This window comes from Dipodomys spectabilis, unplaced genomic scaffold (assembly GCF_019054845.1).
Source record: "Dipodomys spectabilis isolate Male_0828 unplaced genomic scaffold, ASM1905484v1 ptg000014l, whole genome shotgun sequence".
NCBI classification, from domain to species: Eukaryota; Metazoa; Chordata; class Mammalia; order Rodentia; family Heteromyidae; genus Dipodomys; species Dipodomys spectabilis.
The window spans coordinates 2,788,761-2,799,774 of NW_024870691.1; the positions used below are offsets into that span (position 1 = coordinate 2,788,761).

The following is an 11,014-nucleotide window of genomic DNA, read 5'->3' on the forward strand; positions in this document are numbered from 1 at the left end:
TGTTTAAGCTTCTAGAGTATGGATAATATACGCCTGATGTTTTTAAGCCACTTACTTTGAAATATATTAACAGCCCAATGGCTGAAAAAAAGCAAAGTTTTGATTTAAATTTCACAAATTCTGGTAAAAAAGATTCATAAGGTTTTATTATTTGAATTTTATTCTCCAAGTCTCCTGGTTAAAAATATTTTTAACTGGGAATTGAATTGAGGTTCAACTCTATTCAACTATCATAATTAATTTTTAAAATATGTTTATTATCTTTAATTGTACAAAGGAGTTGCCATTCACTGAAACAGTGTATGGATACAGTGCATCTCGATCAATGTCACCCCTTTCAGCACTCTCATCCACCCCTACCAATAAAACCCAATCCTTATGTATCTCAATAATATGTTATGGAATTTCTTGCCATTTAACAAAGCAGTTTATGTGTACAATGTACCTGGAATTGTGTTACCACTTCAATACCTTCAACCCCATTTCACACTACCCCTTGCTTTGTATATTTCAATTCTTGGAAGTATACAATGGATTCTTGCCTGTATTCTATCCTTTTCCCCTTCAATTTCCTACTCCTCTCAGATTGCCCCCCACTATACTCTCTTGCACTACATATTTACTGGTATTAATTTTGTTGGGCATTGACTTAGCCTTTTAAGAGAATTATAGTATTTTCATGGATTCTAACATTTCAGATAATTCCTTTGTACTTCCTTGCACACCATCCAGTGTGTTTACTTTTAAATTTATGGACACTCCTATCTACCACAAGTGAGGAAAGTCATGCAAACTAAGTTTCTCTGGGTCTGCTTTTTTTCACTTAATATTATTTCTAAGTGTTTCATTTTTCCTTTAGAATGGTGCAATATTATTCTTTCTGATGGATGAACAGGATTCCATTATGTATGTATTTATATGTTTGAATATATATATATATGTATATATGTTTGTATACATACATTTATATACATACATATATACTTGCAAATTGGGACCAATAAAATTAGATATTATATATGTATGTATATATATCATATATACATATATTTACATATATATAATATATATATATATAATCTTTGATCTCTTTTTACAATGAGAGGCCTCTGGGCTGATTCCATATGTTGGCTAGAGAAAATAATGCAATAATCAACATGATTATGCTGGTAGCTTCAGTGTGGCCTTGTTTCTGCTCTATTAGATAAATGACCATAAGTGAAATTGCTGTATCATAGGTAGGTAGCTCTCTATTCAGTTCTGTGAGCAATTTCCATAGTGTTTTCCAAAGTGATTGAACAAGATTACATTCCCCCCAACAGTGTAATAGAGTTTCCTTTGGGCCACATCCTTATCAGTATCTGTGATTGTTTGTTTGTTCATAATGACCTTGTAAGAGGGGTGAGATGAATCTCAGTGTTGCTTGGATTTGCATTTCTTTTATGGAGAATGATGCGTCAATTTGTCATTCTTATTTCTTCTTCTAAGAAGTTATCTTTAAGACTTTATCCCATATATTAATTGGGTTCTTGTTTATTTGAGGGTTTATTTTTGTTGGGTTTAACTTTTTGATCTCTAAATATGGGTTTGTTATGAAAACTCTTGTCTAATGCTTAGCTAGTAAAAATCTTCCATTCTGCTCTTTTTCTATATATCCTGTTAACTTTTTCCATTGCCATGTAGAAACTCTTCAGTATGATGCGATTCTATTGATCCAGAAAGAATGACATTACGACATTCATAAGGAAATGGAAAGACTTGGAACAAACTTACATTAAGTGAAGAAAGACAGACTCAAAGTAATATACATTGCCTAATTTCTCTCATTTGTTGTAGTAGAATGTACCTCTAATTCTACAAGTAAACACAGTTGGATGGTAAAAAAGAAAACATTGCACTTGGACTAAGGCCAATGTTGTCTCCTGTATGTTCATGTTGTACATTACAACTCTATACCTGGTCATAATGTATATCTAGTATCTTATGCATAAATGCCCCAGAAGTTCCACTTTGCTTTACTTAAAAAAAAATTCTGTCTTAATGTTTGCGGATTTTGTGTGTGTATGTGTGTGTGTGTGTGTGTGTGTGTGTGTGTGTGTGTTTCCAAAGATCAGAACATAACATTTTTCTTCATTTCGAATACATCTTTCAGGTCATTGTAAGTTGTGGCTAATGGGAGAAGTCTCGTTAATTTAAGGATGAAACAAAAAGATATTTCTGCATCTACCAGAGTTGCTTTATTAGTGTAGTTGAACACTGAACTTCGATTTATATCTTGGCTGTTGTTGTGAATAATGTGAATAACAATGAACTACAGATATAATTACGAGTTACCCAGAGAGAAATAATCACATGATAGGTGGATCAGATGATATTTCAACTATGATTTCTTTAGAAAACTGCATACTACTTTCTACAAGGAGAATATTAACCTGTATTTTGATCAAGAGTGTAGAAAATTTCCTTTTCTTCACACTCTCACCAACATTATTACCTTTTATTCAAAAAGTAATAAAGGGCAAGTTTTTACTATCTTCACTACCCCAGACTCGCTTAAGACTGAAATCCAACCTCCTAAATGCTTGGAATTACATACCTTTACCACCACACCTGGTTCCTTTGATTTTTTTTTAATAAGAGTTCTAATAGTTATGAAGTAGTATCATAGTAATTTTGAATTACATTTCTCTAATGACTTCTGCTCACAAAGCATTAAGCCAGCACAGAAGTTGTATTAAACACAACTGTGTAAACCCACTGGTATAGAGGGCTTTATGGAAAGCATGTCTATTTGAACTTTTGTCCATTTTTAATCAAGTGTCTTGTTAATCTCATCTTTAATCTCTCTATACAAAAATAATTAATTCAAGGTAGTAAAAAGGAAAAAATTAAGCAACTTCTAACATTTTTCAATTTTTAATAACATGATATTGCTTAAATCATTTGCTGTTTATGCTTGAGACTATATAACAATTTAGTTAGACCTTTTACATAGCTATATGCATTTTATTTATTTTACATTTATTGCTCTTTCCAAAGCTTGCGTGTCTAATTTTGGTTTCTTTCAGTCTTAAGTTGTTCAGATTTCAAACTGAAGAATAAATGGAAGTAAGCAAACAAAAAATACAGTTCCTCTCATCTGATTATACCTCTACAAGAATGAGAAAGAGTTCAGCATCCTAAGGACCCTTAATTCTTAAGATAACATTTGCTATAATGCCAATGTTATTACCATTTTAGTGCTGGGAAAAATTGTAATTAAAGGCAGTAAGTGCATGGCCCAAGACACACAGTGAGGAAGGAAATGAGTCAAATTTTCCAAAAGTCTTTCAGCAATACACAACAAGTAGATAAATTCTCTCCATTCTCTGATAATCTCAATTCAATATTCATATTGTCCAAGAAATAATAGCATAGCAATTATTGCCCATGGTGATTGTTTTCTGTTACATTTTTCTTCAAAACAGACTGTGTTGGTGACATTGGATTATCATGCACAGAGCTGAGCTTATAAATTATGGTCCAAAAAGAGGCAAATTTCTTCTGTCCCATAGTTCCAGTATCATTTTTAAAAAGTATTAAATCTTTTAAATATCATCACTTACTGTATTTTAAGAATTCAAGAATGAAAAAAATCACATATAATCAATCCAAAATGCTTTAAAACTAGGAGATGATAAAACAGGCCTCTGTGAAGTAAATTTTCTTCTACTTTTAAAATTGTTCTGAGAGCCTTGTGCTGGTTTGTCACACCTGTAATCCGAACTACTCGGGATACCTACTAAGGAGCCTGAGATCTGTGGATATCATTTGGAAGCCAATCAGGGCAAAATAAATTTATGAGATTATTTTTCCAAAAATTTAAAGAACTAACAAAGGGCCAGGAATGGAGATGTAGCTCATATAGTAGCTCACCAATCTAGAGAGAAAGACATAGCGAGACCACAAAGCCCTAATTTCAAACTCTGAGCATGCCAACACGCAGGAATGCACACACACTCACTTTTTCAAAATATCTTCATATCAGTGTTTTGCATTAATTTCTTTGTTAACGATATTATATGGGTAAAATAGGCAAAATAAACTTCCATCTCAAAACATTTTTATACATTTTTTGTTGTAAAAATACTGTACAGAGGGGTTATAGTTACATGAGCATAGTAATAAGTACATTTCCTATCAAGCATTGTTACCTCCTCCTTTGTTTTTCCCCCACCATTCCTTCCCTTCCACCTCCACAAGTACACTCCTCACACCCGCAAGCCCCACCCAATGTCCCCAGCCTAAATTGTAAAGTTCGTTCTTCAAAATAATGTCTTGTGCATCTATTGTTATACAATGGGTCAAAATGTATTCCTATTTAAGTATGTTGTTTTTTCCCTTTCCTTCCCCAAATTAGAGAAGTGTATATACAAGATGCAGGTGCACCAAATCAAATAAAGTGAAAATAGGGGTTATATTGTTGGGGAGGAATGTATAAAAAACAAAAAAAAAAAATCACGTCGCACATTATAAATATGTGAGAAACAACAGCAAGAAAGAAAAAACCACTTGCGGCTCTATCTTGAGGGTCATATAGCTTAACATCTACTTATCTAGTCATATACACATAGCTTTTCAACTTTTCTGCTCATCCCAGACATATACTAGTTATTGCAAATAAGGGATACCATGGGAACTATGTTTCTTTGGACTTGGCTTACATCAGTTAATATAATTTTTTTCCAAGTCTTTCCATTTCCTAAAAATTGGGCGATGTCATTCTTTCTGATGGAGGCATAGAATTAATATATATACACATATATATGTATATATATAGTATATGTGTGTGTGTGTGTGTACACACATATACACAGAGAACATTTTAGTTTTTTGTTTTTTAGAGCAACATAGTTTTCCATCTTCATCATTTTTTCAAATGTTTTTCTTGTGATTAAGTGGTTACATAATTTCCCAAATTTCACAATATTGTGGGATAGTGATGCTTAGTTAAAGTCACAAACATATTCTAACTTTGATGAAGCAAATTGTCTATCATGGTCTACAACACTTATGAGTTCTATGAGCTTTGCAATAGAGTTATTTCTTCCATATGTATACTTTTTTTGTTTGGAAATATGTATATTTCTTTTGTTTTGCATAGCGTCTGCTGTTCCCTCTTTCCCACTTGTTCCCTCCCTCCCTTCAGTGACATTGAGTTGCTTAGTTCATTTTGGTCAATGTCCAGTGCAGCTGATGGATACCACTGTTGTATGTTTTTCCCTGATTCCCTCTAGTTCTGTGTCGTCCTCCTGGTTTCCCTTCAGTGTGCACATATTATCAGCAGAATGGGGTTATTTAGTAGTGATTCAATCAGATGAGTGGAAGTCCTTGATTTCTTAAGTGTTGTTAATTTTGTTGTATCACCTTACATTTTGGATTTAACATCCACTTACCATGGAGACCATGTGGTTTGTCTCTTGCTTTTGTCTTACCTCGCTCAACATGATTTCCTGTAGCTTGATTGATTTCCCTGCTAATGCCATTATTTTGTCCTTTCTAATGGCTGGAAAATATTCTGTTGTGTATAGTTACAACAGTTTTTGGATCCATTCATCTCTGGTGGGACATATGGGTTGTTTTCCTATCCTGGCTATTGTGAACAGTGCTACAATAAACATGGAGGTGCATGTGTCCTTGAATATTGGTAACTGTTGTTCAGGATAGATGCCTAGAAGTGGTATGAGTAGGCCATAAGGAAGGTCAATAATTAGCTTTCTGAGGACTCACCAGACTGCTTTCCAAAGTGATTGTGCAAGTGTACATTCACACACACACACACACACACACACACACACACACACAGAAAACGTTTTCTTGATCCATTCTTCTACTGAGTGGTATCGGGGTTGGTTGCCTATCTTAGCTATGGCAAATAATTCTACAATAAACATTGTTGTGGTGGTAGTTTTAGTATGGACTTGTTTGTGATCATTTGGGTGAATGCCCAAAAGTGGGATTGCTGTGTAATAGGAGAGCTCTATGTGGAGTCTTTTGAGGAACCTCCAAACCGCTTTCCAAAGTGAATGAACAAGTTTACACTCCCACCAAGAATGCAGTAGGCTTCCCTTCTGGCCACATCCCTTCCAGCATCTGTTGGTGTAAACATATTTAACTATTCATCCTTGTGCAGGGACCAAGTTAATCTTCTCTGTATGTTCCAATTTTAGTATATGTGCAGCCAAATTGAGCACAGAACATTTTTTTTTCTGTTCCTATGGTGTTTTTTTATTTATTTATTTATTTATTTTTTTATTGTAAAGCTACTATACAGAGGGTTACAGTTACATGAGTGAGGTAATGAGTACACTTCCTCTTGAACATTGTTACCCCCTCCATTGTTTTCCCCCTACCATCCCCTCCCTCCCTCCCTTGCCCGAGGTTCTTTTTTTTTAAAAAAAAATTTTATTTTATTTTATTTGAGAACATACTGTACAGAGGGGTTACAATTACATGGGCAGGAAAATGCATACATTTCTTACCAAGCATTGCAGCCTCCTCCATTATTTACCCTTCACCTCCCTTTCCAGCCTCCCCCCTCCCCCGCACCCAATCATACCCCCCCCACCGACATTGTAAAGCTGGTTTTGACATGACATTTTGTACTTCTCATTGTTGCAACAGGTCCACCTGAATCCTTAAACGACTTGTTTGTCCCCGTCTCCTCCACATGTTATACTGACATCAAATATAGTGAAAGCGGGGGTTACACTGTGGGGGAGGGACATACAAAGCAACAAAGAAATAATATTATAAATGCGTTAGAAACACATGCATGAAAGAAACAAAAACATTAAAATACATATTTGAGGGTTCGTTTTCCTAACATCACCTTCTCTGACTTTTTCTGCTTGACTCATACCTATACTAGATATTGCAAATAAGGGAAACCATGGGACCTATGTTTCTTTGGGCCTGGCTTACTTCACTTAATATAATTTTTTCCAAGCCTTTCCATTTCCTAACAAATGGGGCAATGCCATTCTTTCTGATGGAGGCATAGAATTCCATTGTGTATATATACCACATCTTCTTGATCCATTCATCTACTGAGGGGCATCTGGGTTGGTTCCATATCTTAGCTATGGTAAATAATGCTGCAATAAACATAGTTGTGCTGGTAGCTTTAGTGTGGCCTTGTTTGTGATCATTTGGGTAAATGCCCAAAAGTGGGATTGCTGGGTCATTGGGGAGCTCTATGTGGAGTCTTTTGAGGAACCTCCATACTGCTTTCCAAAGTGGTTGAACAAGTTTACATTCCCACCAACAATGAAGTAAGGTTCCTTTCTGTCCACATCCCCTCCAGCATCTGTTGTTGTTAGAGTTCTTGATTTTTGCTGTTCTAACTGGAGTGAGGTGATATCTCAATGTTGTTTTGATTTGCATTTCTTTTATGGCTAGGGATGTTGAACATTTCTTCATGTGTCTATTGGCCATCCTTCTTTCATTTTTTTATATATAAAGTGTAATTGATTTTCTTAAACGAGACAATTCAACAACAAGTAAGTTCAAAAGAATTGTGAAATTTTGCAACCATGTATTTCTTACATAAGCACACATTTAACAATAAAGTCAAGATTGACATGCCAAAAACAAAATAATTTCAGATATTTGTTGTTCATGAGATGTGTAGGAGGAGGAATTCAATTATTCTACACAAGGCACCTGTCATAATGATCATTGCAGCAAATGTTAAGCTTTGTTAAAAGTTTTAATGTTTTAAATATCTTTCATTTTGGGATTTACTTATATGGCAAAATTAAGACTGTTTGGCAGGTCATAAAATTTTCCGATAAAGTATATAGTATTTCTGGTATCATGTACTAGTATGTATGTACATTTCAGAGTTTATAGAAACTTTACTAATGAGAAGTTGCAAAGACTGTGTAAAGAAGTAGAGTGAAGAGTTAAGATTTTAAGTACACAGTTTCTCTTAAATCTTTAGGGCTCCCTTACGTTATGTGTTAGTGATGAACAAATAATGATATAAGCCACATACAAATGATGAGATGAACTATAAATAGTAACCTTATTGGGTAAATTTAAAGGCTACTCATAGCTTTATCCAGTTTTAAATGTACAGGAATATGAGAAAATAGTAAAACCTACTATATACTCTTCAAATAATCAGAGCCTTGGTAATTGTTTTGTTTTTATTTTAGTAATCATTAATATATAATTATTGTTTTCTTTATTAATAGCATTTTTTCCTTGTTGTAATATAATACAACTTTTTGTGAGTCGTGATTAAGAGGTACTTTGAGAATATTATTGGGATGGCCACACCATTTTTCATAGGTCCAAGTAAATTTAGAAAGAGCAAAACTAAAAATAAAATATTGATTAAAAATTATATCAAGTAGAGTCTGAATCAGGAGTGTTGATAAATATCCATACCTAAAATTTTATCCCTAGTCTGAAGTAGTAGTATTACAGAGTTGAGGCCACAAAATTGAGAAACTGTGCTTTGTTTTGCTTTGTTTTTTGCTTTGGTTTTGTTGGTTGTGGGGCTTGAACTCTGGGTATTGGGTACTGTCCCTCAGCTCTTCAGCTCAAGGCTAGCATTATCACTTGATCCACAGCACCACTTTCATCTTTTTCTGCTTATGTCGTGCTGAGGAATGAAATCCAGGACCTCATGCATGCAAGGCAAGCACTCTACTACTGAGTCACCTTTCCAGCTCCTGAGAAACTGTGATTTAAAAAATCATCTGAACAATATTTGCTTTCTGCTTTTGGGTATATAATGAAATATGTGAACACATTTTTATATTTTTGTGAACTGTCATACTTCTAAATTTATACTAACTGCAGAAAATTTATCCTTTTCAAAGTCAAGAAATATTTCTGAGAGTTTGCTTCTGTGAAGAATGTTTTTGCATTTATAATTTCTTCTGAGCCATTTTTATTTATTATCAAAATCACTTTATTTTTTATGTTGATAAGTTATCATATATCAAATACCTTCAAAAGTACATGTAGTGTCTCAAGATAGCAGTATGAATATTCTCATACACCTCTTGTTTATCTGTTATGCACGTTAATATTATGATATTTTTCTCTCTTTCACTCTCTCTCATTTCTGCTCTTTCTCTTTCATGCTCCATGTCTGCTACTTAGAATTTCTGCTGGTCTACTATTATCCTTCAGGATCCACTGGTTTTGTGGGAACATGATAGGGACCATCAGTTACCCTTGCATTCTTTAAGAGTTATAACAGTGACTTGAAATTATTCTTTGCCATTCTAAATGGCAAAACAACAGATCTAGGAATTCCTTTTCACTTTTAGTACTATTATAACTTTTATCTCATATGAATAATTGGGACTGATATTATACTTTTAGCCTGGGACCTAATGTTCTTTTTCTTTTACAAACAACCTTTTTCTTTTATTATCAGTAAGTAACAAAAACAAAGCTATCCTATGGGAAAGTGGCTGAAGTTGTTCACAGGGATGAAAAACAAGTTAATGGGGGAAGTGAGTACAAAGGATACCCTTCATATAGCACAGATCCTTAGAGTAGTTTATCATGTACATTTTGTGATAAGGACAACGTGGTGGGAACTCTAGATTAAATCACTGAACACCTGATATATATATGCACATATATTTATATATGTATATTTATTTATATATGCATATATGTGTATATCGGCCCATATATGTACACATGAATGTTACTGTACACACAAATACACACATACGTACACACATGTACACATGCACAAATGGAAAAAGACACATAGATATAGCCAACACAAGTTTCACTAGTTGTTGAATATGCCTTAGACAGAATGCTTGGAAAAAAATGTGTTGAAGATGTATTCATCTCTAAGAGTTCTTTTACCACTCCTCTTATCTCTTCCAACTGGTAGGTTTAGAGAGATTCGACTTGAAAAGTGCAGTACAAGTGATAGCAAGTCACTTGGAAATCTCAATAAGTATTGCTCATATGGTGTCTCCCTGCTCCCCATGGAATGCTTGCTCTTGTAGACACTCTCAACATCCAAAGTAGTAGGACAATATCCTTGTTAAGAATAAAGTTATAAGGCTTTAAATGGCATCCTTCCTTGGGCTCTTTTCCAAAAGCGAGCATCAATTCCTAAGCAGATGAGTGACTCCCCAGAAGACTGGAACGCAGGTCAAAATTTAACCAACCCATATGAAAAGTCTAAAGTGAGCAGTTCTGACTGAGGTCATACAGATGTCCTGGCCACGAATATGAGAAAAAAAGAAAGTTTTTTATGTATTAAAATTTGAGAATAATTTGTAACTTGTCAATAAATGTGTAGAACACAATTATACCAACTGACAAAAGATGATGTGCATTTCATTTATTTGCTTTTAGACTTGGAAAGTGTTTTTAAGTGTGTCTACACAAGTAGAATCAGCAGAAACAAGCCAGCATTTCTTCATTTAAGATGCAAGGAAAGGATACAGGTTGACCCATTGTAACAATGAGATTTGAAAGATACTATTAGAGGGGGGTAGACGGAGGTGTTTGGGATGTGTGAAGGTAAGGAATAGTAGGAGAAAACAAAGGAGGTGGTAACAATGCTCAATAAGAAATGTACGCATTACCTTACTTATGTAACTATAACATCTCTGTACAGTACTGAGCTTCTTCAGTAAAAGTGCTGGCAAAATTGGTTAATCACTCATAGAAAACTAAAACTATATCCTTATATATCATCCTGTACTGAATCAACTCCAAATGTATCAAAGACCTCAGAGTCAAAGCAGACACCCTGAAAACATTACAGGATGGAGTAGGACATACCCAAGGTCTCCTGTGCAGAGGATGAAATTTTCTTAATAGAGACCCAGAAGCACAAGAAATCAAAGAAAGTTTGGACAAATGGTATTGTATGAAATTGCAGAGCTTCTGCATGGCAAAGGACACAGCTAGCAAGATCAATAGAAAGCCCATTGATTGGGAGAAGATCTTCACTAGCCATACAATAGAGAAGGAT

At 34.4% G+C, this 11,014-nt stretch overlaps 1 non-coding gene across 1 annotated transcript; it reads right to left on the reverse strand.

The window, feature by feature from the left end:
- Positions 1 to 6,126: 6,126 nt before the first annotated feature.
- LOC122095297 lies at positions 6,127 to 6,233 on the reverse strand. The gene has a single exon (XR_006145086.1). It is a non-coding gene; the product is annotated as a U6 spliceosomal RNA (small nuclear RNA).
- Positions 6,234 to 11,014: the final 4,781 nt, after the last annotated feature.